General features: G+C 42.1%; 1 protein-coding gene and 1 long non-coding RNA gene across 2 annotated transcripts in view; both read left to right on the forward strand.

Annotated features, from left to right (window-relative positions):
* The window catches only part of LOC123733417 (uncharacterized), a 522,315-nt gene that overhangs the window by 257,213 nt on the left and 238,969 nt on the right, over positions 1–26,133 (forward strand). The window lies entirely within an intron of this gene.
* LOC145876001 (uncharacterized) lies at positions 21,844–24,097 on the forward strand. The gene is made up of 2 exons (XR_014391391.1): positions 21,844–22,044; positions 22,615–24,097. It is a non-coding gene; the product is annotated as an uncharacterized LOC145876001 (long non-coding RNA).

The raw sequence follows: 26,133 nt of genomic DNA on the forward strand, positions 1-26,133 counted from the left end.
ACAGGAGAGATCAGAGTCAGAGATTCTCAGTGGTCAGTCTTCCCAGAGTCATCAAACAGACCTGGACTCTATATTCAGTGTATGTGGTCCTGTTATGAACATTTGTTTTTGTTTACCTCAAGTAAAGTTGTTCTGTCAATCATTCATTATTGTGTTAATGAGAAAGCATTTCTTCTCTTGCTTAACTTATTTACTTTATTTATTTCAGATGCTTGAAGAGAAAATGATGACATTTGTGAAGAACGAGCTGAAGATGTTCAAGAGGATTCTTAGTCCAGAACTCCCAGAAGGCTTTGAGAGTCAGAAGCAGGATGAGGAAGTGGTGGATGCTGAAGATGAGAAGCAGGAGAGCAGTGCCAGAGAGGGGGCTCTGAAGATCACACTGCACGTCCTGAGGAAAATGAACCAGAAGGAGCTTGCTGACACACTGGAGAAATGTAAGACCTGTCTGCCTCATGTTGAATGCTGTTTTATAACATTTAAAAGCTGTGGCTAAAGTACAGCTAAAGTAGCTGTGTAACTCAATGATATTGTAGCAGCCTTAACACAACACCTAGTGGCCTCATCAAGTAGCAGAAGGGATGTGTTGTGTTGATTAATTTAGACAGAGAGACAGAGAGAGAGACAACTATAATAATATCATCAATAATACCAATAATAATATAATCAGTCACACCAGTCTGTAATGCATTATGAAAACATTTACACATTTATACTGTCGTGTCTTTGGGCACCATTAACTTGAAGACATGTTTATCAAATAACTCCCTGTAATTATTATCACGCGATTAAATTGATTAATCGTTTAACTGTAATTAACTAGGAGATCGGGGCACCAAGGAAAATATTCAGATTACAAAGTTATAATTTTCCTAATATAACTTTCCTATATTATAAGATTATATATTATATTATATTCTATTATAGTATAGGCCGATTATCTTCTGGTTTAAATGGTGTATTTTACCTCGCGTCCAGTCTCATTCCAAACGTCGTAAATTGTTGTATCTGCCCGAATCCAGCCTTTACTAAATCATCCATACATCAATTGTCTTAAAATCATTTATTTACTAAACTAAGTAATTCACAGAAAGCATACAAACAGTAATTATCGTCACAAAGAATTGGTAGAGTAATGTTCCCTAGTGGGCTAAACAGGCATGGCTGGTGTCTTGTTAAACAAAGGGTCATAAAGGGCAGCTGAGGAGGCACACAGAGTTCATTAATATTAACAATTGATATGCTAATCCTTTGTACATGAACGCTCACTCATTCGGGAACAATTGCAATCAATATATATTTACGTTCAGTGTGTCGTCTGGATCCTTGTTGGGGAGTTTTTGTCCTGTTGGAGAGTTTTTGTCCCGTTCTCTCTCTCTCTCTCGGTTAGAATGGATCTTTCAAAGCGACATTCATTAATGTCGTTATAGAATGGATGTTTCGTCGGTCTTCACGTTCAATTATATAATTTCTAGCTGCAGACTAATAATTAATATCAAAGACTTGTTATTATTCTGTCGGTATCGATAGTCTAAAAGTTTAACCACGTGGTATAGTTAACTTTCAGTAGAGGAATTGGATGGTCAAACCTTGGCTCTCTCTTCTGAGGTAAACTGGTCTGAAGAAAGTAAATCATGGTGGGGTTTTATACATGAACATAGAACAGGTTTGTCACATGACGCCTGGTCCTGTCTGTGTCCCTGGGGTGCGTGCCGATGACTGATTTAACCTGTTGGGTCTAGGGGGCAGCATTTGCACGTCTGGATAAAAAAAATGTACCCGATTTAATCTGGTTACTAATCCTACCCAGTAACTAGAATATGCATATACTTATTATATATGGATAGAAAACACTCTAAAGTTTCCAAAACTGTTTGAATGGTGTCTGTGAGTATAACAGAACTCATTTGGCAGGCAAAACCCTGAGACATTTTCTGACAGGAAGTGGATACCTGATGTGTTGTATTGACTTTAAACCTATCCCATTGAAAAACACAGGGGTTTAGGAATATTTTGGCACTTCCTATTGCTTCCACTAGATGTCACCAGCCTTTACAAAGTGTTTTGAGTCTTCTGGAGGGAGATCTGACCGAACAAGAGCCATGGAACGGTGATGTCCCATTAGACACCTGGCGCGCTACTTCATGTTGGGTACCCTCGTTCCAATAGGTTATAAAAGAGTATGCATTCGTCCACCTTGAATATTATTCATGTTCTGGTTAAAAAAGGCCCTAATGATTTATGCTATACAACGTTTGACATGTTTGAACGAACGGAAATATATTTTTTCCCCTCGTTCATGACGAGAAGTCCGGCTGGCTTACATCATGTGCTAACGAGACGGAGATTTTTGGACATAAATGATGAGCTTTTTTGAACAAAACTACATTCGTTATGGACCTGTGATACCTGGAAGTGACATCTGATGAAGAGAATCAAAGGTAATGGATTATTTACATAGTATTTTCGATTTTAGATCTCCCCAACATGACGTCTAGTCTGTATCGCAACGCGTATTTTTCTGGGCGCAGTGCTCAGATTATTGCAAAGTGTGATTTCCCAGTAAGGTTATTTTTAAATCTGGCAAGTTGATTGCGTTCAAGAGATGTAAATCTATAATTCTTTAAATGACAATATAATATTTTAACAATGTTTTCTAATTTTAATTATTTAATTTCTGACGCTGACTTGACTGCCGGTTATTGGAGGGAAACGATTTCCTCAACATCAATGCCATAGTAAAACGCTGTTTTTGGATATAAAAATGAACTTGATAGAACTAAAAATGCATGCATTGTCTAACATAATGTCCTAGGAGTGTCATCTGATGGAGATTGTAAAAGGTTAGTGCATCATTTTAGCTGGTTTTATGGTTTTGGTGACCCTGTCTTTGACTTGACAAAACATTACACACAACTCTTGTAAATGTACTGTCCTAACATACTCTAAATTTATGCTTTCGCCGTAAAACCTTTTTGAAATCGTAAAACGTGGTTAGATTAAGGAGATGTTTATCTTTCAAATGGTGTAACATAGTTGTATTTTTGAAAAATTTGAATTTTGACATTTATTTGGATTCAAATTTGCCGCTCTTGAAATGCACCTGCTGTTGATGGAGTGCACCACGGGTGGCACGCTAGCGTCCCACCTAGCCCCAAGAGGTTAAGCTTTGAACAGAAATACATTGTATCACATTAACATCAGTACATAGCATCTCAATGTATTCCAAATAGCTTTATCCTTATTAATACATTTTATACAACCATTTAGATGCAAGTCCCATAGCTGAGGCTATTATATAAACAGTTTTATGGTAATATGGCTATATTGTCTCTTCTGAGTATCACACAATTGTACCAAGCGGACCAGTTCGTAGCTGGATTCTTCACCGATCTTTTATACCTTCTCCAGAACATAAATGTCGTTCGGTTTCCCAATTCTGTGAGTTGGAAGAATTTCCTTGTCTCTCTATGAAACCCCTCTCAGTCTCAACTGGGCCTGTTAGGCAGGACATTTCCTTTGGAATTTACGACCGCTTTGACAGGGCCTGGGTAGGGAGAGGTAGGTAGGGGGATGATCCAAGGGGGAGGGGGTCAACTGTGCTCCCTGTTCCCAGAGAGAGGGCAACGTCATGACAATACATTCAGTTAAGAGAATAAATGATTATCATTTAAAATGTTATAACAGTCCTACAATACTGTAGTTATTAAAACAGACGTAATATTAATATCCTCTATGCTATTTCTTCATTCAGATGATCCTGCTGTGATTTGCCAACGTGAACTCAAATCTAATCTAAAGAAGAAGTTTCAATGTGTATTTGAGGGGATCGCTAAACAAGGAAACCCAACACTTCTCAATAAGATCTACACAGAGCTCTACATCACAGAGGGAGGAACAGGAGTGGTCAATAATGAACATGAGCTGAGACAGATTGAGATAACAACCAGGAAACAAGCAAGACCAGAGACTGCAGTCAAATGTAACGACATCTTCAAACCCTTAACTGGACAAGACAAACGTATCAGAACTGTGCTGACAAAGGGAGTCGCTGGCATTGGAAAAACAGTCTCTGTGCAGAAGTTCATTCTGGACTGGGCTGAAGGAAAAGCAAATCAGGAAGTCCAATTTGTATTTTCATTCCCTTTTCGGGAGCTGAATTTGATGAAAGGGGACAAACACACTTTGATTGAACTTCTCAATCACTTCTCAATGGAAATCAAACAATCAAGAATCTCCAATTACGACAAGTACAAAGTTCTGTTCATCTTTGATGGTCTGGATGAGTGCCGACTGCCCCTAGACTTCCAGAAGAACAAGATCTGTTGTGACGTCACAGAGTCAACCTCAGTGGATGTTCTGCTGACAAATCTCATCAAGGGAAATCTGCTTCCCTCTGCTCTCCTCTGGATAACTACCCGACCTGCAGCAGCCAATAAGATCCCTTCAGGGTGTGTTGACCAGGTGACAGAGGTACGAGGGTTCAATGACCCACAGAAGGAGGAGTACTTCAGAAAGAGATTCAGTGATGAGGACCTGGCCAGCAGAATCATCTCACACATAAAGACATCAAGGAGCCTCCACATCATGTGCCACATTCCAGTCTTCTGTTGGATTTCTGCAACAGTCCTCGAACACATGCTGAAACATAAGAGAGAAGAGATGCCCAAGACTCTGACTGAGATGTACACACACCTTGTGGTGTTTCATACCAAACAGAAGAATGAAAAGTATCTTGGGAAAGAAGAGACAGGTCCACACTTGAATGAAGAGAGCATTCTGTCACTGGGAAAACTGGCTTTTCAACAGCTAGTGAAGGGCAATCTGATATTCTATGAAGAAGACCTGAAGGAGGCTGGCATTGATGTCAGTGAAGCCTCAGTGTACTCAGGATTGTGCACACAGATCTTTAAAGAGGAATGTGGGCTGTACCAGGACAAGGTGTATTGCTTTGTTCATCTGAGCATTCAGGAGTTTCTGGCTGCTGTGTATGTGTTCCTCTCATTCATCAACAACAATGAGAATCTCATGGACAAACAGCAAACAAAGGCCATGATCTTTTCTTTGCTGTACAGAGACAAGTCTGAAGTTACTGTCTACAAGAGTGCTGTGGATAAAGCCTTACAAAGTGAGACGGGAAACTTGGACCTTTTCCTCCGCTTCCTTCTGGGCCTCTCACTGGAGTCCAATCAGAAGCACTTACGAGGTCTACTGACAAAGACAAGAAGCAGCTCACAGAGCAATGAAGAGACAGTAAAGTACATTAAAGAGAAGATCAGGGAGAATCCCTCTCCAGAGAGATGCATCAATCTGTTCCACTGTCTGAATGAACTGAATGACCATTCTCTAGTGGAGGAGATCCAATTCTACCTGAGATCAGGAAGTCTCTCAGAAGAAGAACTGTCACCTGCACAGTGGTCAGCTCTGGTCTTTGTGTTGCTGACTTCAGAAAAGGAGCTGGATGTGTTTGACCTGAAGAAATTCTCCAGATCAGAGAAAGGTCTTCTGAGGCTGCTGCCAGTGGTCAAAGCCTCCAGAGCTGTTCTGTGAGTACATAAAATGACATATAAGAACTAATCATCAGGCAGAAATATTCAGTTTAGGAAAAATGTGTATTATAATATGTATATAATATTATATTGAAAAACATATAGAAAAAATGCATTGATTTTGACAATAGTATAACAATATGACCATACAATTCAAGGAGATGGGAGATGAATCTATATGTTGTTTGGGAATATGAAGCAAATGCATCTACCATTGTCCTTCTACACTACTGGTGTTAAATTAACAGTGTGTTTGTGAAGTCATGATGATCTCGTTGCAGGCTGTCAGGCTGTGGAGTCACAGAGAAAGGCTGTTCTTCTCTGGTCTCAGCTCTGAAGTCAAACCCCTCACACCTGAAAGAGCTGGACCTGAGTAACAATGACCTGAAGGATTCAGGCGTGAAGCTGCTCTCTGCTGGACTGGGGAATCCCCACAGTAAACTGGAGACTCTGAGGTCAGTATTCCTGTAGTTGGTCAACAAGTGATAACTGTTCACCAAATCCACATGTGTTTACCAGACACACATAGTCCACACCATATGTGTTTGGACAGTGAAGCTTACAGTTTTACATTTGGTGCTATGCTCCAGCATTTTGGATTTGAGATCAAATGTTTCATATTAGTTGACAGTACAGAATGTTACCTTTTATTTGAGACTATTCGTATCTGTTTTACCATTTAGAAATGAAAGCATTTTATGTATCTAGTTGTCCCATTTTATGTATGTACAGTGGCTTGCAAAAGTATTCACCCCCATGGCATTTTTCCTTTTTGTTTGCCTTACAACCTGGAATTAAAATTGATTTTTGGGGGTTTGTATCATTTGATTTACAAAACACCACTTTGAAGATACAAAATATTTTAATTGTGAAACAAACAAGAAATAAGAAAAAAAAGAGAACTTGACCGTGCTTAACTATTCACTCCCCCAAAGACAATACTTTGTAGAGTCACCTTTTGCAGCTATTACAGCTGCTACTCTCTTGGGGAATGTCTCCATAAGCTTGGCACATCTAGCCACTGGGATTTTCGCCCATTTTTCAAGGCAAAACTGCTCCAGCTCCTTCAAGTTGGATGGGTTCCGCTGGTGTACAGCAATCTGTAAGTCATACCACAGATTCTCAATTGGATTGAGGTCTGGGCTTTGACTAGGCCATTACAAAACAGTTACATTTGTCCCCTTAAACCACTCGAGTGTTGCTTTAGCAGTCTTAGATCTCTGGAAGACTGAAACAGCTTTCCCTCAAGGATTTCCCTGTATCTAGCACCATCCATCATTCCTTCAATTCTGACCAGTTTCCCAGTCCCTGCCGATGAAAAACAAACCCACAGCATGATGCTGCCACCACCATGCTTCACTGTGGGGATGCGGTTCTCGGGGTGATGAGAGGTGTTGGGTTTGCACCAGACATAGCGTTTTCCTTGATGGCCAAAAAACTCAATTTTAGTCTCATCTAACCAGAGTACCTTCTTCCATATGTTTGGGGAGTCTGCCACATGCCTTTTGGTGAACACCAAATGTGTTTGCTTATTTCTTTTCTTCAAGCAATGGCTTTTTTTCTGGCCACTCTTCCGTAAAGCCCAGCTCTGTGGAGTGTACGGCTTAAAGTGGTCCTATGGACAGATACTCCAATCTCCGCTGTGGAGCTTTGCAGCTCCTTCAGGGTTATCTTTGGCCTCTTTGTTGCCTCTGATTAATGCCCTCCTTGCCTGGTCTGTGAGTTTTGGTGGGCGGCCCTCTCTTGGCAGGTTTGTTTTGGTGCCATATTCTTTCCATTTTTTAATAACGGATTTAATGGTGCTCCGTGGGATGTTAAGAGTTTCATATATTTTTTTATAGCCCAACCCTGATCTGTACTTATCCACAACTCTGTCCCTGACCTGTTTGGAGAGCTCCTTGGTCTTCATGGTGCCGCTTGCTTGATGGTGCCCCTTGCTTAGTGGTGTTGTAGACTCTGGGGCCTTTCAGAACAGGTGTATATATACTGAGATCATATGACAGATCATGTGACACTTAGATTGCACACATGTGGAGTTTATTTAACTAATGATGTGACTTCTGAAGGTAATTGGTTGCACCAGATATTATTTATGGGCTTCATAGCAAAGGGGGTGAATACATATGCACGCACCACTTTTCTGTTTTTAACTTTATTTTTTAAACAAGTCATTTTTTTTTTTTCTCTTGACGAATTTGGACTATTTTGTGTTTGTCCATTACATGAAATCCAAATAAAATCAATTTAAATTACAGGTTGTAACAAAATGGGAAAAACGCCAAGGGGGATGAATACTTTTGCAAGGCACTGTAGTTCTACCATTTGAAGAAGTCTTAATTATTTGGACAAATTCACTTATATTGTATTAAAGTAGCCATAAATTTAGTATTTGGTCCCATGTTCCATGCCTGCAGTGATTACATCAAGCTTGTGATTCTACAAACTTGTTGAATTCATTTGCAGTTTGTTTTGATTGTATTTTGGATTATGTTTTTCCTAATAGAAACTGATTGGTGAATAATGTCCTGTCATTTTGGAGTCACTTCACTTGTATTGTCAGTAAGAATAAGAATGAATCGAGAATGATGATGAATGAGAAAGTTACAGAGGCACAATGATCAGACCCCCTCTGTTATTGGTAATGGTGAGAGGTTAGCATGTTTTGTTGTAGCCTCTGTTATTGGTAATGGTGAGAGGTTAGCATGTTTTGTTGTAGCCTCTGTTATTGGTAATGGTGAGAGGTTAGCATGTTTTGTTGTAGCCTCTGTTATTGGTAATGGTGAGAGGTTAGCATGTTTTGCTGTAGCCTCTGTAATTGGTAATGGTGAGAGGTTAGCTGTTTTGTTGTAGCCTCTGTTATTGATAATGGTGAGAGGTTAGCATGTTTTGTTGTAGCCTCTGTTATTGGTAATGGTGAGAGGTTAGCATGTTTTGTTGTAGCCTCTGTTATTGGTAGTGGTGAGAGGTTAGCATGTTTTGTTGTAGCCTCTGTTATTGGTAATGGTGAGAGGTTAGCATGTTTTGTTGTAGCCTCTATTATTGGTAATGGTGAGAGGTTAGCATGTTTTGTTGTAGTCTCTGTTATTGGTAATGGTGAGAGGTTAGCATGTTTTGTTGTATCCTCTGTTATTGGTAATGGTGAGAGGTTAGCATGTTTTGTTGTGGCCTCTGTAACTTTCTCACTCATTCTGATTCATGATTTATTCATGATTTTTCTTAATCATGGCATCATCAGAATTTAATTTTTAATCGTGAAACACATACAGTTGAAGTCGGAAGTTAACATACACTTAGGTTGGAGTCATTAAAACGTGTTTTTGAACCTCTCCACAAATTTCTTGTTAACAAAATATAGTTTTGGCAAGTCGGTTAGGACATCTACTTTGTGCATGACACAAGTAATTTTTGAAACTATTATTTCACTTATAATTCATTGTATCACAATTCCAGTGGGTCAGAAGTTTACATACACTAAGTTGACTGTGCCTTTAAACAGCATGGAAAATTCTAGAAAATTATGTTATGGCTTTAGAAGCATCTGGTAGGCTAATTGACATAATTTGGATGTATTTCAAGGTCTACCTTCAAACTCAGTGCCTCTTTGCTTGACATCATGGGAAAATGAAAAGAAATCAGCCAAGATCTCAGAAAAAAGAATGTAGACCTCCACAAGTCTGGTTCATCCTTGGGAACAATTTCCAAACGCCTGAAGGTAACACGTTCATCTGTTCAAACAATAGTACGCAAGTCTAAACACCATGGGACCACACAGCTGCCATTCCGCTCAGGAAGGAGACGCGTTCTGTCTCCTAGAGATTAATTTACTTTGGTGCAAATCAATCCCAGAACAACAGCAACGGACCTTGTGAAGATGTTGGAGGAAACAGGTACAAAAGTATCTATATCCACAGTAAAACGAGTCCTCTATCGACATAATCTGAAAGGTTGCTCAGCAAGGAAAAAGCCACTGCTCCAAAACCACCATTAAAAAAAGCCAGACTACGGTTTGCAACTGCACATGGGGACAAAGATGGTACTTTTTGGAGAAATGTCCTCTGGTCAGATGAAACAATACAAGAACTGTTTGTCCATATTGACCATCGTTATGTTTGGAGGAAAAAGGGGGAGGCTTGCAAGCCAAAGAACACCATCCCAACCGTGAAGCCCGGGGGTGGCAGCATCATGTTGTGGGGGTGTTTTGCTGCAGGAGGGACTGGTGCACTTCTCAAAATAGATGGCATCATGAGGGAGGAAAATTACGTGGATATATTAATGCAACATCTCAAGACATCAGTCAGGAAGTTAAAACTTGGTCACAAATGGGTCTTCCAAATGGACAATGACCCCAACGATACTTCCAAAGTTGCGGCAAAATGGCTTAAGGACAACAAAGTCAAGGTATTGGAGTGGCCATCACAAAGCCCTGACCTCAATCCTATAGAAAATTTGTGGGCAGAACTGAAAAAGCGTGTGCGAGCAAGAGGCCTACAAACCTGACTCAGTTAAACCAGCTCTGTCAGGAGGAATGGGCCAAAATTCACCCAACTTATTGTGGGAAGCTTGTGGAAGGATACCCGAAACATTTAACCCAAGTTAAACAATTTAAAGGCAATGCTACCAAATACTTATTGAGTGTATGTAAACTTCTGACCCACTGGGAATGTGATGAAAGAAATAAAAGCTGAAATGAATCATACTCTCTACTATTATTCTGACATTTCACATTCTTAAAAGAAAGTGGTGATCCTAACTGACCTAAGACAGGGGATTTTCACTAGGATTAAATGTCAGGAATTGTAAAAATTGAGTTTAAATGTATTTGGCTAAGGTGTATGTAAACTTCTGACTTCAACTGTATGTATTAAAATACCCTCAAATATCTACTGTCACCTCATATGAAACATTTGATCTGAAATCCAAAATGTTGGAGTATAGAGCCACATTTAAAATGTTAGCTTCACTGTCAAAATAGCTATAGTGTGGACTGTATACTCAATACAATCTAAATATGATACCTCACTGTCTGTCTTTTGACTGATACTGCTTTTAAACTGGTCTGGTCAGTCTACTCAAATATTTGTACTATACATTGTTCTATCTGCAGGCAATACTTTGATCATTTGTCATTTTTAATGATGATACATTAATTTACGAATAGATATGGAAGGTTTCAGGACACTGATATCTGAATATGTTGAAAAATTATACTGCCACTGTTTTCACCACCAAAGAATAGCAGTGTGATTTTAATATGATTTGACTCTTTGCAGGCTGTCAGGCTGTGGAGTCACAGAGGAAGGCTGTGATTCTCTGGTCTCAGCTCTGAGGTCAAACCCCTCACACCTGAGAGAGCTGGACCTGAGTAACAATGACCTGAAGGATTCAGGAGTGAAGCTGCTCTCTGCTGGACTGGAGGATCCACACTGCAGACTGGAGACTCTGAGGTGAGTATTCCTGTAGTTGGTCAACAAGTGATAACTGTTCACCAGATCCACATGTGTTTACCAGACACACATAGTCCAAACCATACATGTTTGGACAGTGAAGCTTACAGTTTTAAAGTTGGTGCTATGCTCCAACATTTAGGATTTGAGATGTTTCATATTAGGTGACCTTACAGAATGTCACCTTTTATTTGAGGGTATTTTCATACATATCTGTTTTACCATTTAGAAATTAAAGCACTTTCTGTACGTAGTTCTCCCATTTGAAGAAGTCTTCATTATTTGGACAAATTCACTTATATTGTATTAAAGTAGTCATAAGTTTAGTAGTTGTACCATATTCCATGCCTGCAGTGATTACATCAAGCTTGTGATTCTACAAACTTGTTGAATTCATTTTTCAGTTTGTTTTGGTTGTGTTTTCGATGATGTTTTTCCTAATAGAAACTGAATGGTGAATAATGTCCTGTCATTTTGGAGTCACTTTACTTGTATTGTCAGTAAGAATAGAAGATGTTTCTGAACACTTCTACATTCACATGGATGCTACCATGATTATGAATAATCATGAATGAATCGTGAATAATGATAAATGAGAAAGTTACAGAGGCACAAAGATCAGACCCCCTTTGTTATTGGTGTTATTCTGTATACTTCTGGCCCTTCTTTGGACACTGTGTTAACTAACCTCCAGACGAGCTTCAATGCCATACAGCTCTCCTTCCGTGGCCTCCAACTGCTCTTAAATACAAGTAAAACTATATGCATGCTCTTCAACCGATCGCTGCCTGCACCTGCCCGCCTGTCCAGCATCACTACTCTGGACGGTTCTGACTTAGAATATGTGGACAACTACAAATACCTAGGTGTCTGGTTAGACTGTAAACTCTCCTTCCAGACTCACTATAAGCATCTGTAAGGGCTGTCGTGAGAGAGAGACCAAGGTGCAGCGGAGTTAGCGATCATCTTGGAATTTAATAGAACAAAAGAGAACACTACAAAAATGAACAAAACCACGACAGCAAAACAGTCCTGTTAGGAAAATATCTAAACAGAAACAATTACCCACAAAACCCAAAGGAAAAACATGCTCCTTATGTGTGACTCCCAATCAACAGCAACGAACTTCAGCTGTGCCTGATGGGAGCCACACACGGCCCAAAACAAAGAAATACAAAAAACATAGAAAAAGAACATAGAACGCCCACCCAATGTAACACCCTGGCCTAACCAAAATAAAGAACAAAAAAACCCTCTCTATGGCCAGGGCGTTACAGAATCTCCAATCCAAAGTTAAATCTAGAATTGGCTTCCTATTTCGGAACATAGCATCCTTCACTCATGCTGCCAAACATACCCTTATAAAACTGACCATCCTACCGATCCTCGACTTCGGCGATGTCATTTACAAAATAGCCTCCAATACCCTACTCAATAAATTGGATGCAGTCTATCACAGTGCCATCCGTTTTGACACCAAAGCCCCATATACAGTGGGGGAAAAAAGTATTTCATCCCCTGCTGATTTTGTACGTTTGTCCACTGACAAAGAAAGGATCAGTCTATAATTTTAATGGTAGGTTTATTTGAACAGTGAGAGACAGAATAACAACAAAAACATCCAGAAAAACTAATGTCAGAAATGTTATAAATTGATTTGCATTTTAATGAGGGAAATAAGTATTTGACCCCCTCTCAATCAGAAAGATTTCTGGCTCCCAGGTGTCTTTTATACAGGTAACGAGCTGAGATTAGGAGCACACTCTTAAAGGGAGTGCTCCTAACCGCAACTTGTTACCTGTAAAAAAGACACCTGTCCACAGAAGCAATCAATCAATCAGATTCCAAACTCTCCACCATGGCCAAAACCAAAGAGCTCTCCGAGGATGTCAGGGACAAGATTGTAGACCTAAACAAGGCTGGAATGGGCTGCACGACCATCGCCAAGCAGCTTGGTGAGAAGGTGACAACATTTGGTGCGATTATTCGCAAATGGAAGAAACACAAAAGAACTGTCAATATCCCTCGGCCTGGGGCTCCATGCAAGATCTCACCTCGTGGAGTTGCAATGATCATGAGAACGGTGAGGAATCAGCCCAGAACTACACGGGAGGATCTTGTCAATGATCTTAAGGCAGCTGGGACCATAGTCACCAAGAAAACAATTGGTAACACACTACGCCGTGAAGGACTGAAATCCTGCAGCGCCCGCAAGGTCCCCCTGCTCAAGAATACATATACATGCCCATCTGAAGTTTGCCAATGAACATCTGAATGACTCAGAGGACAACTGGTGAAAGTGTTGTGGTCAGATGAGACCAAAATAGAGCTCTTTGACATCAACTCAACTCGCCGTGTTTGGAGGAAGAGGAATGCTGCCTATGACCCCAAGAACACCATCCCCACCGTCGAACATGAAGGTGGAAACATTATGCTTTGGAGGTGTTTTTCTGCTAAGGGGACAGGACAACTTCACTGCATCAAAGGGACGATGGACGGGGCCATGTATCGTCAAATCTTGGGTGAGAACCTCCTTCCCTCAGCCAGGGCATTGAAAATGGGTTGTGGATGGGTATTCCAGCATGACAATGACCCAAAACACACGGCCAAGGCAACAAAGGAGTGGCTCAAGAAGAAGCACATTAAGGTCCTGGAGTGGCCTAGCCAGTCTCCAGACCTTAATCCCATAGAAAATCTGTGGAGGAAGATGTAGGTTCAAGTTGCCAAACGTCAGCCTTGAAACCTTAATGACTTGGAGAAGATCTGCAAAGAGGAGTGGGACAAAATCCCTCCTGAGATGTGTGCAAACCTGGTGGCCAACTACAAGAAACGTCTGACCTCTGTGATTGCCAACAAGGGTTTTGCCACCAAGTACTAAGTCATGTTTTGCAGAGGGATTAAATACTTATTTCCCTCATTAAAATGCAAATAATTGTATATCATTTTTGACATGCGTTTTTTTCTGGATTTTTTTTGCTGTTATTCTGTCTCTCACTGTTCAAATAAACCTACCATTAAAATTATAGACTGATCATTTCTTTGTCAGTGGGCAAACGTACAAAATCAGCAGGGGATCAAATACTTTTTCCACCCACTGTACTATCCACCACTGCAACCTGTACGCTCTCGTTGTCTGGCCCTCGCTTCATACTCGTCGCCAAACCCACTGGCTCCAGGTCATCTACAAGACCCTGCTAGGTAAAGTCCCCCCTTATCTCCGCTCGCTGGTCACATTTAACATTTAAGTCATTTAGCAGACGCTCTTATCCAGAGCGACTTACAAATTGGTGCATTCACCTTATGATATCCAGTGGAACAACCACTTTACAATAGTGCATCTAAATCTTTTAGGGGGGGGGGAGGTTAGAAGGATTACTTTATCCTATCCCAGGTATTCCTTAAAGAGGTGGGGTTTCAGGTGTCTCCGGAAGGTGGTGATTGACTCCGCTGTCCTGGCGTCGTGAGGGAGCTTGTTCCACCATTGGGGTGCCAGAGCAGCGAACAGTTTTGACTGGGCTGAGCGGGAACTGTGCTTCCTCAGAGGTAGGGAGGCGAGCAGGCCAGAGGTGGATGAACGCAGTGTCCTTGTTTGGGTGTAGGGCCTGATCAGAGCCTGAAGGTACGGAGGTGCCGTTCCCCTCACAGCTCCGTAGGCAAGCATCATGGACCTGTAGCGGATGCGAGCTTCAACTGGAAGCCAGTGGAGAGAGCGGAGGAGCGGGGTGACGTGAGAGAACTTGGGAAGGTTGAACACCAGACGGGCTGCGGCGTTCTGGATGAGTTGTAGGGGTTTAATGGCACAGGCAGGGAGCCCAGCCAACAGCGAGTTGCAGTAATCCAGACGGGAGATGACAAGTGCCTGGACTAGGACCTGCGCCGCTTCCTGTGTGAGGCAGGGTCGTACTCTGCGAATGTTGTAGAGCATGAACCTACAGATTCAGGTCACCGCCTTGATGTTAGTGGAGAACGACAGGGTGTTGTCCAGGGTCACGCCAAGGTTCTTAGCACTCTGGGAGGAGGACACAAGGGAGTTGTCAACCATGATGGTGAGATCATGGAACGGGCAGTCCTTCCCCGGGAGGAAGAGCAGCTCTGTCTTGCCGAGGTTCAGCTTGAGGTAGTGATCTGTCATCCACACTGATATGTCTGCCAGACATGCAGAGATGCGATTCGCCACCTGGTTATCAGAAGGGGGAAAGGAGAAGATTAATTGTGTGTCGTCTGCGTAGCAATGATAGGAGAGACCATGTGAGGATATGACAGAGCCAAGTGACTTGGTGTATAGTGAGAATAGGAGAGGGCCTAGAACAGAGCCCTGGGGGACACCAGTGGTGAGAGCACGTGGTGCGGAGACAGATTCTCGCCACGCCACCTGGTAGGAGCGACCTGTCAGGTAGGACGCAATCCAAGCGTGGGCCGCGCCGGAGATGCCCAGCTCGGAGAGGGTGGAGAGGAGGATCTGATGGTTCACAGTATCAAAGGCAGCAGATAGGTCTAGAAGGATGAGAGCAGAGGAGAGAGAGTTAGCTTTAGCAGTGCGGAGAGCCTCCGTGACACAGAGAAGAGCAGTCTCAGTTGAATGCCCAGTCTTGAAACCTGACTGATTAGGTTCAAGAAGGTCATTCTGAGAGAGATAGCAGGAGAGCTGGCCAAGGACGGCACGTTCAAGAGAAAAGAAAGAAGGGATACTGGTCTGTAGTTGGTGACATCGGAGGGATGGAGTGTAGGTTTTTTCAGAAGGGGTGCAACTCTCGCTCTCTTGAAGACGGAAGGGACGTAGCCAGCGGTCAAGGATGAGTTGATGAGCGAGGTGAGGTAGGGGAGAAGGTCTCCAGAAATGGTCTGGAGAAGAGAGGAGGGGATAGGGTCAAGTGGGCAGGTTGTTGGGCGGCCGGCCGTCACAAGACGCGAGATTTCATCTGGAGAGAGAGGGGAGAAAGAGGTCAAAGCACAGGGTAGGGCAGTGTGAGCAGGACCAGCGGTGTCGTTTGACTTAGCAAACGAGGATCGGATGTCATCAACCTTCTTTTCAAAATGGTTGACGAAGTCATCCGCAGAGAGGGAGGAGGGGGGGGGGAGGGGGAGGAGGATTCAGGAGGGAGGAGAAGGTAGCAAAGAGCTTCCTAGGGTTAGAGGCAGATGCTTGGAATTTAGAGTGGTAGAAAGTGGCTTTAGCAGCAGAGACAGAGGAGGAAAATGTAGAGAGGAGGGAGTGAAAGGATGCCAGGTCCGCAGGGAGGCGAGTTTTCCTCCATTTCCGAGGAGAGGAGGGTTGAGGAGGCAGAATCAGGAGATAGGTTGGAGAAGGTTTGAGCAGAGGGAAGAGATGATAGGATGGAAGAGGAGAGAGTAGCGGGAGAGAGAGAGCGAAGGTTGGGACGGCGCTATACCATCCGAGTAGGGGCAGAGTGAGAAGTGTTGGATGAGAGCAGAGGGAAAAGGATACAAGGTAGTGGTCGGAGACTTGGAGGGGAGTTGCAATGAGATTAGTGGAAGAACAGCATCTAGTAAAGATGAGGTCAAGCGTATTGCCTGCATTGTGAGTAGGGGGGGAAGGTGAGAGGGTGAGGTCAAAAGAGGAGAGGAGTGGAAAGAAGGAGGCAGAGAGGAATGAGTCAAAGGTAGACGTGGGGAGGTTGAAGTCACCCAGAACTGTGAGAGGTGAGCCATCCTCAGGAAAGGAACTTATCAAGGCGTCAAGCTCATTGATGAACTCTCCAAGGGAACCTGGAGGGTGATAAATGATAAGGATGTTAAGCTTGAAAGGGCTGGTAACTGTGACAGCATGGAATTCAAATGAGGAGATAGACAGATGGGTCAGGGGAGAAAGAGAGAATGTCCACTTGGGAGAGATGAGGATTCCAGCTCGATGCTCTAGGGGTATGCGAGAACACGTGGGCAGACGAGGAGAGAGCAGTAGGAGTAGCAGTGTTATCTGTGGTAATCCATGTTTCCGTCAGCGCCAGGAAGTCTAGGGACTGGAGGGTAGCATAGGCTGAGATGAACTCAGCCTTGTTGGCCGCAGACCGGCAGTTCCAGAGGCTGCCAGAGACCTGGAACTCCACGTGGGTCGTGCGCGCTGGGACCACCAGGTTAGAGTGGCAGCGGCCACGTGGTGTGAAGCGTTTGTATGGCCTGTGCAGAGGGGAGAGAACAGGGATAGACAGACACATAGTTGACAAGCTACAGAAGAGGCTACGCTAATGCAAAGGAGATTGGTATGACAAGTGGACTACACGTCTCGAATGTTCAGAAAGTTAAGCTTACGTTGCGAAAATCTTATTGACTAAAATGACGAAAATGCTAGCTAACTAACACTAACACTACACTAATCAAGTCGTTCCGTTGTAATGTAATAGTTTCTACAGTGCTGCTAGTCGGTAGAGGTTGGCTGTCACCATAGCAGCACCCAACTGTAGCACGCGCTCCAGCAGGTATATCTCCCTGGTCACCCCCAAAGCCAATTCCTCCTTCGGCCGCCTCTTCTTCCAGTTTTCTGCTGCCAATGACTGGAACGAACTACAAAAATCTCTAAAACTGGAAACAAATATCTCCCTCACTAGCTTTAAGCACCAGCTGTCAGAGCAGCTCACAGATTACTCCACCTGTACATAGCCCATTTATAATTTAGCCCAACTACTTCTTCCCCTACTGTATTTATTTATTTAGCTCCTTTGCACCCCATTATTTATATTTCTACTTTGCACTTTCTTCCACTGCATATCTACCATTCCAGTGTTTTACTTGCTATATTGTATTTACTTTGCCACCATGGCCTTTTTTTGCCTTTACCTCCCTTATTTCACTTCATTTGCTCACATTGTATGTAGACTTATTTTTCTACTGTATTATTGACTGTATGTTTGTGTAATACCCTTGTTTGAACCAAGTATTGAGTTTATTTGTTATAATTAATTGGTATTATATTTAAAAGATGATTGAATTGCTCCTAAACTGTAATGTTGTTAATGCATTATGCTTTTTGAAGAAAGATTTATTTCATGTATAAACTGTTGGGGATAGGGGGCAGTATTGACACGGCTGGATAAAAAACGTACCCGATTTAATCTGGTTACTACTCCTGCCCAGTAACTAGAATATGCATATAATTATTGGCTTTGGATAGAAAACACCCTAAAGTTTCTAAAACTGTTTGAATGGTGTCTGTGAGTATAACAGAACTCATATGGCAGGCAAACACCTGAGAAGATTTCATGCAGGAAGTGGCCTGTCTGACAAGGTGTCGTTCTTCTTGTCTCTGTTTATTGAAGAGTGAGGATCTTAGCTGTACCGTGACACTTCCTACGGCTGCCATAGGCTCTCAGAAGGCGGCAAAATGCTGAATCGTGGCTTTGCAGGCTCTGGCTGAAACAAAGTAGCGCGTTTGGGTAGTGGCTGGTTACAGTACTGTGAGACTCAGGCTCGTGCCCGCGTCGACCGAAAGCTTTCTTTTCCTTTGTCTGTTTACCTAAAAGGATATTCCCGGTCGGAATATTATCGCTTTTTTACGAGAAAAATGGCATAAAAATGGATTTTAAACAGCGGTTGACATGCTTCGAAGTACGGTAATGGAATATTTCGATTTTTTTTGTCACGAATTGCGCCATGCGCACGACCCTGATTTACCATTTCGGATAGTTTCTGGAACGCACGAACAAAACGCCGCTATTCGGATATAACGATGGATTATTTTGGACCAAACCAACATTTGTTATTGAAGTAGCAGTCCTGGGAGTGCATTCTGACGAAGACAACAAAAGGTAATCAAACTTTTGTAATAGTAAATCTGATATTGGTGAGTGCTAAACTTGCCAGGTGTCTAAATAGCTAGCCCGTGATGGCTGGGCTATGTACTTAGAATATTGCAAAATGTGCTTTCACCAAAAAGCTATTTTAAAATCGGACATATCGAGTGCATAGAGGAGTTCTGTATCTATAATTCTTAAAATAATTGTTATGCTTTTTGTGAATGTTTATCGTGAGTAATTTAGTAAATTGTTAGTAAATTCCCCGGAAGTATGCTAGTTCTGAACGTCACATGCCAATGTAAAAAGCTGTTTTTTGATATAAATATGAACTTGATTGAACAAAATATGCATGTATTGTATACTCTAATGTCCTAGGGTTGTCATCTGATGAAGATCATCAAAGGTTAGTGCTGCATTTAGCTGTCTTCTGGGTTTTTGTGACATTATATGCTAGCTTGAAAAATGGGTGTCTGATTATTTCTGGCTTGGTACTCTGCTGACATAATCTAATGTTTTGCTTTCGTTGTAAAGCCTTTTTGAAATCGGACAGTGTGGTTAGATTAACGAGAGTCTTGTCTTTAAATAGCTGTAAAAGTTTGAGAAATTGAAGTAATAGCATTTCTAAGGTATTTGAAAATCGCGCCACTGGATTAGACTGGCTGTTGTGTAGGTGGGACGAATTCGTCCCACCTAGCCCAGAGAGGATAAGTGAATTGTTTGTTTTACTTTGAAGTTTAAGTTTTGACCAATAAGGTCGCTTGTTAAGTTGTGGCCAATGGGAGTTGACCTGGTTAACGGGAGGGAAAAAGACGTTGATGAAAGGATGGACGTTTTACCTCAGGACGGTTGGTGAAGAAAAATTATAAAAGAAGACGACAGAACTACAACAAAACCCATAGCTACTAAGACATGAAGGGAAATACATGTTTTATTTAATAAAATAGTTGTTATAATTTAGTTAAAACTTAGTAAAGACTGAAGCTACCGTCTCGTCGTGGAGGTATTAGCCAGCCTAGAGGTTAGCCTAGCATCGTGTGACACCGGGAGATAATTGCTTGGGAAGCTTAACGAGTTCGTGTTGCCATGGGGATTTCGGTTACGGCTAAGGAGTACTGTCTGCATGGGTAGCTGTGCTTGCCTTGGACTTTGTGAGGAAACCTGCATGGAACTGCCATACTTCGCTGAGGGAATATCTACCAAGTAGTGAGTAACCACAATGTGAGGTGCTTATTGTTAGGGTTGAACTGGCTATTTGTTTGCATAACTTATATAATATACTGGTGAAGCTATGCTACAATATTAAGTATATAAACTACGGATAAATCAACTGCTGAAGACAAGAAGAACTACAACCGGCGACAGGAAGTGCGTCACGAGGCTGGGACCAGCATGCACGCCGACGATAGGAGGAGCAAGTTTAAACCACGCTCCTCCTCCCTCTGACAGGCCAGCATTGAGCGGGAACTCTCTCTGTCAGAGTATAAAAGGGAGAACAATGGAGGGGTCGTTCTCTTCTCTGTTTGCCCTGCGAGGTAAAACAGCGAGACCGTATATTCGAACCACCCTTTTACCGCACACGTGTTTGCATTAATTAAAGTACAGCTAAATCAGAAGTTACTGTGTGCTGACTATTATGTTCTGATACCAGAAACGAACTGTCGCAACTTTAACATTAATTTGGACACGTGTTGTTTACGACTCATTGGGGTTTATTATTTTTTTATTTCTTTTGATGTTGTGTCTGAACATGTATTTGTGTTTGAAAATGTTTTAATACACATATGGAACGTTATGTATGTTGCCTTGGTGGAGTCATTAATTGTTTCAATTTAATGCATGGGATGGTTTATCCTGATTCAATAACAGAAACCTATAATCATTTCATCTGAAGTTAATACCCTATTGTCATAACCCTAGATAGTTTACAATAGGAATTCTTATTGGAGATGTCCTTCTCACCTAACATCCCATGCTGCTGAGATACTCTACATATGTTAATATTGTGAGAGTCATATTCAACCCTGGTGAGAGGGTTACATTTGTTTAACTCCATGTATAACTCTGTGTTGTTATATGTGTCGAACTGCTTTGCTTTATCTTGGCCAGGTCGCAATTGTAAATGAGAACTTGTTCTCAACTTGCCTACCTGGTTAAATAATGGTGAATGGTGAGGTTAGCATGTTTTGTTGTAGCCTCTGTTATTGGTAAGGGTGTGAGGTTAGCATGTTTTGTTGTAGCCTCTGTTATTGGTAATGGTGGGAGGTTAGGATGTTTTGTTGTAGTCTCTGTTATTGGTAATGGTGAGAGGTTAGCATGTTTTGTTGTAGCCTCTGTTATTGGTAATGGTGAGAGGTTAGCATGTTTTGTTGTAGCCTCTGTTATTGGTAATGGTGAGAGGATAGCATATTTTGTTGTGTCCTCTGTTATTGGTAATGGTGAGAGGTTAGCATGTTTTGTTGTATCCTCTGTTATTGGTAATGGTGAGAGGTTAGCATGTTTTGTTGTAGCCTCTGTTATTGGTAATGGTGAGAGGTTAGCATGTTTTGCTGTAGCCTCTGTTATTGGTAATGGTGAGAGGTTAGCATGTTTTGTTGTAGTCGCTGTTATTGGTAATGGTGAGAGGTTAGCATGTTTTGTTGTAGCCTCTGTAACTCTCTCACTCATTATTATTCATGATCTTTCTCAATCATGGCAGTCATGCTTGATGTAGTCATTGCAGTCAAAGAATATGGGACCAAATACTCAACTTGTGACTACTATAATATACTGCCACTATTTTCACCACCAAAGAATAGCAGTGTGATTTTAATATGATTTGACTCTTTGCAGGCTGTCAGGCTGTCTAGTCACAGAGGAAGGCTGTGCTTCTCTGGTCTCAGCTCTGAGGTCAAACCCCTCACACCTGAGAGAGCTGGACCTGAGCTACAATCACCCAGGAGACTCAGGAGTCAGACTGCTCTCTGCTGGACTGGAGGATCCACACTGCAGACTGGAGAAACTCAAGTATGTAGAGGGTTTATGTCAATGCTCATATCAGACATGTTTGACTTTTCAGGCTAGTTTAGAGAAACATTCTGACCACCACTTGGACAAAGTTATATGCTGTGTGTGTGTGTGTGTGTGTGTGTGTGTGTGTGTGTGTGTGTGTGTGTGTGTGTGTGTGTGTGTGTGTGTGTGTGTGTGTGTGTGTGTGTGTGTGTGTGTGTGTTCAGGTGTATCCCTCATTGACTGTCTGTTTTTCTGCTTACTGCTACAGTGTGGAACATGGTGGAGAGAACAGAATGAAACCTGGGATTAGAAAATGTGAGTGTTGACTGCTGTGAAGAATATGACTAAGAATAAGTCTTAATTCAAGTTAAGTCAAAGTCAAAGACCCCCATCATTACTGACTTGGTCAAATTAAATATCATCTGTAGTTCTACAGAAACAGAAATCAGGACACAAACGTTTACAAAGAGTTGATATGACTGTGTGTGTGTGTGTGTGTGTGTGTGTGTGTGTGTGTGTGTGTGTGTGTGTGTGTGTGTGTGTGTGTGTGTGTGTGTGTGTGTGTGTGTGTGTGTGTGTGTGTGTGTGTGTGTGTGTGTGTGTGTGTGTGTGTGTGTAATTATTGTGAATAAGTGTGTGTGTGTGTAATTATTGTGAATAAGTGTGTGTGTGTGTGTGTGTGTGTGTGTGTGTAATTATTGTGAATAAGTGTGTATTATATTACCATACAGTATAACATGTGATCATTCAACAAGTTTCAAGTTACCTTAACTTCTCCTTTTGATACCTAGAAACATCTACATTAAATGAATTAGTGAAAAGTGAGTTAACAATCTAATGTGAATGATGATGATTTCTAATATTGTGTCTGGTTTCATCCATCAGATGTCTGTGATCTCACACTGGACCTAAACACAGTAAACAGACACCTCTCTCTGTCTGAGGAGAACAGAAAGGTGACATGTAGGACAGAGGAGCAGCCGTATCCTGATCACCCAGAGAGATTTGAGGACTGGGAACAGGTGCTGTGTAGAGAGGGTCTGACTGGGCGCTGTTACTGGGAGGTAGAGAGGAGTGGGATAATGGGGGCTGGTATAGGAGTGACATATAAAGGAATCAGCAGGAGAGGATGGGGTGACTGTTGGCTTGGATACAATGACAAGTCCTGGAATCTGTTCTGCTCTGACAACAGATACTCTGCCAGGCATAATAATAAACCCACGACCATAGACGTCCCCTCCTCCAGCCCCCACAGAGTAGGAGTGTATCTGGACTGGCCAGCCGGCACTCTGTCCTTCTATAGAGCCTCCTCTGACACACTGACCCACCTGATCACATTCACCTCCACATTCACTGAGCCCCTCTATCCAGGGTTTAGAGTTTATGATGACTCCTCAGTGTCCCTGAAATAATAACTGGACACACACACACACACACACACACACACACACTGGACACACACACACACACACACACACACACACTGGACACACACACACACACACACACACACACACTGGACACACACACACTGGACACACACACACTGAACACACACACACTGAACACACACACACTGAACACACACACACTGGACACACACACACTGGACACACACACACACACACTGAAACAGACACACACTGAACACACACACACACACACACACTCACTGGACACACACAATCACACACACTCACTGGACACACACACACACACACACACACACACACACACTGAACACACACACATTCTGGACATACACATACACACACACACACTGAACACACACACACACTGGACACACACACTGGACACACACACACACACACACACACACACACACACACACACACACACACACACACACACACACACACACACACACACACACACACTCACTGGACACACACACACACACACTGGACACACACACACACACACACACACACACACACTCTGGACATACACATACACACACACTGGCCACCCACTCAAACTGGACAAACACACATACTCACAAACACTGGGCAAACACACTGGACACACACACACACACTCACTGGACACACACACACAAACACTGACACACACACACAAAACACACTCACTGAACACACACACACTGAACACACACACACACACTGACACACATAAACACTGAACACACACACATTGACACACATAAACACTGACACACACACACACACATTGAACACACACACACACTGAACACACACACACACACTGAACACACACACACACACACTGAACACACACACACACTGAACACACACACACACTGAACACACACACACAATGGACAAACACACACAATGGACAAACACACACACACTGAACACACACACACACTGAACACACACACACTCACAATGGACAAACACACACTGGACACTCACACATGACAGGCTTGTAATATTTTCTGATCTTTTACCACTTTGCATTTTTTATGATATATTTTACTGTTTGTGTTTGTACCACAGGAGGTTGGTGGGACCTTATTTAGGGAGGACAGGCTTGTAATGGCTGGAGTGGAATAAGTGGAATGGTATCAAACACGTGGTTTCCATGTGTTCCATTTCATTCACTCTGTTCCAGACATTATTATGAGCCATCCTCCCCTCAGCAGCCTCCTCTGGTATGTACTGTCCTGTATGTGAGAGAGATCCAACAAGGAATTACAATGCATGTATTACTTTTAATACCTGCAAATGGCAAATAAACTACTGGAACTCCTTATGAATGTCTGCAGCCGACAAGAGGTGAAAATAATACCGGAATATTCTGCAAAATGTTGATGAAGACGTCACTCAATCCACCCAAAACAACATGCAGTCTTTCCACAAGACTCCCATGAAGTTATAGTGTGACGTTATGAGTCGACGTTAAAGTAACATTCTCACAACATACTGCACTTGTTTTATCCTGTTTTAGATGTATCCTCTGTTTAAACATTTAAACTCTTACAATAACACCGTTAAAATACCAATGTGATCATTTCTTGTCTTTTATGTTGGAAAAACAAATTGTACAATTATATGTGGACATACGCTCCATAGTTGTACAAGTATACATGGATATATTGTACTTTTCATAATAAAACATACTTGAAACAAGAAAAAGCATGTTAATAGGGGAAACAATTTAGTTATTGATTTTACATTGCTTCTCCCTGTCTCATGTTGACGTTTGTCATGAATCTTGACCTGGAGGCAGAACTGTGCGATTTCCTCTAGATAGGTCAGCTGCAAAGTCAGAATTGGCTGTGGAAAATGTTGTTTTATGGTCTTAATTTAAGGGAAGGATTAGCAGTGTGGTTAGGGTTGAGGTTAACCTGTTAGGGCTAGGGGGCAGTATTGACACGGCCGGATAAAAATTGTACCCGATTTAATCTGGTTACTACTCCTGCCCAGTAACTAGAATATGCATATAATTATTGGCTTTGGATAGAAAACACCCTAAAGTTTCTAAAACTGTTTGAATGGTGTCTGTGAGTATAACAGAACTCAAATGGCAGGCCAAAACCTGAGAAGATTCCTTGCAGGAAGTGGCCTGTCTGACAAGTTGTGTTTCATCTGGGCTCTTTTTATTGAAGACTGAGGATCTTTGCTCTAACGTGACACTTCCTACGGCTCCCATAGGCTCTCACAGCCCGGGAAAAAGCTGAACGATATCGAGGCAGCCTCTGGCTGAAACACTTTATCGCGTTTGGCAAGTGGCCGATCAGTACTATGGGCTTAGGCGCGTGCCCGAGTCGACCGAATGCTTTATTTTCTTTCGTCTGTTTACCTAAACGCAGATTCCCGGTCGGAATATTATCGCTTTTTTATGAGAAAAATGGCATAAAAATTGATTTTAAACAGCGGTTGACATGCTTCGAAGTACGGTAATGGAATATTTAGAATTTTTTTGTCGCGAATTGCGCCATGCTCGTCACCCTTATTTACCCTTTCGGATAGTGTCTTGAACGCACGAACAAAACGCCACTGTTTGGATATAACTAGGGATTATTTTGAACCAAACCAACATTTGTTATTGAAGTAGAAGTCCTGGGAGTGCATTCTGACGAAGAACACCAAAGGTAATAACATTTTTCTTATAGTAAAGCTGACTTTGGTGAGTGCTAAACTTGCTGGGTGTCTAAATAGCTAGCCCTGTGATGCCGGGCTACCTACTGAGAATATTGCAAAATGTGCTTTCACCGAAAAGCTATTTTAAAATCGGACATATCGAGTGCATAGGGGAGTTCTGTATCTATAATTCTTAAAATGATTGTTATGCTTTTTGTGAACGTTCATCGTGAGTAATTTAGTAAATTCACCGGCAGTGTTCGGTGGGAATGCTAGTCACATGCTAATGTAAAAAGCTGGTTTTTGATATAAA

Source organism: Salmo salar, unplaced genomic scaffold, assembly GCF_965601325.2.
Source record: "Salmo salar unplaced genomic scaffold, fSalSal1 ptg000417l, whole genome shotgun sequence".
Classification (NCBI taxonomy): domain Eukaryota; kingdom Metazoa; phylum Chordata; class Actinopteri; order Salmoniformes; family Salmonidae; genus Salmo; species Salmo salar.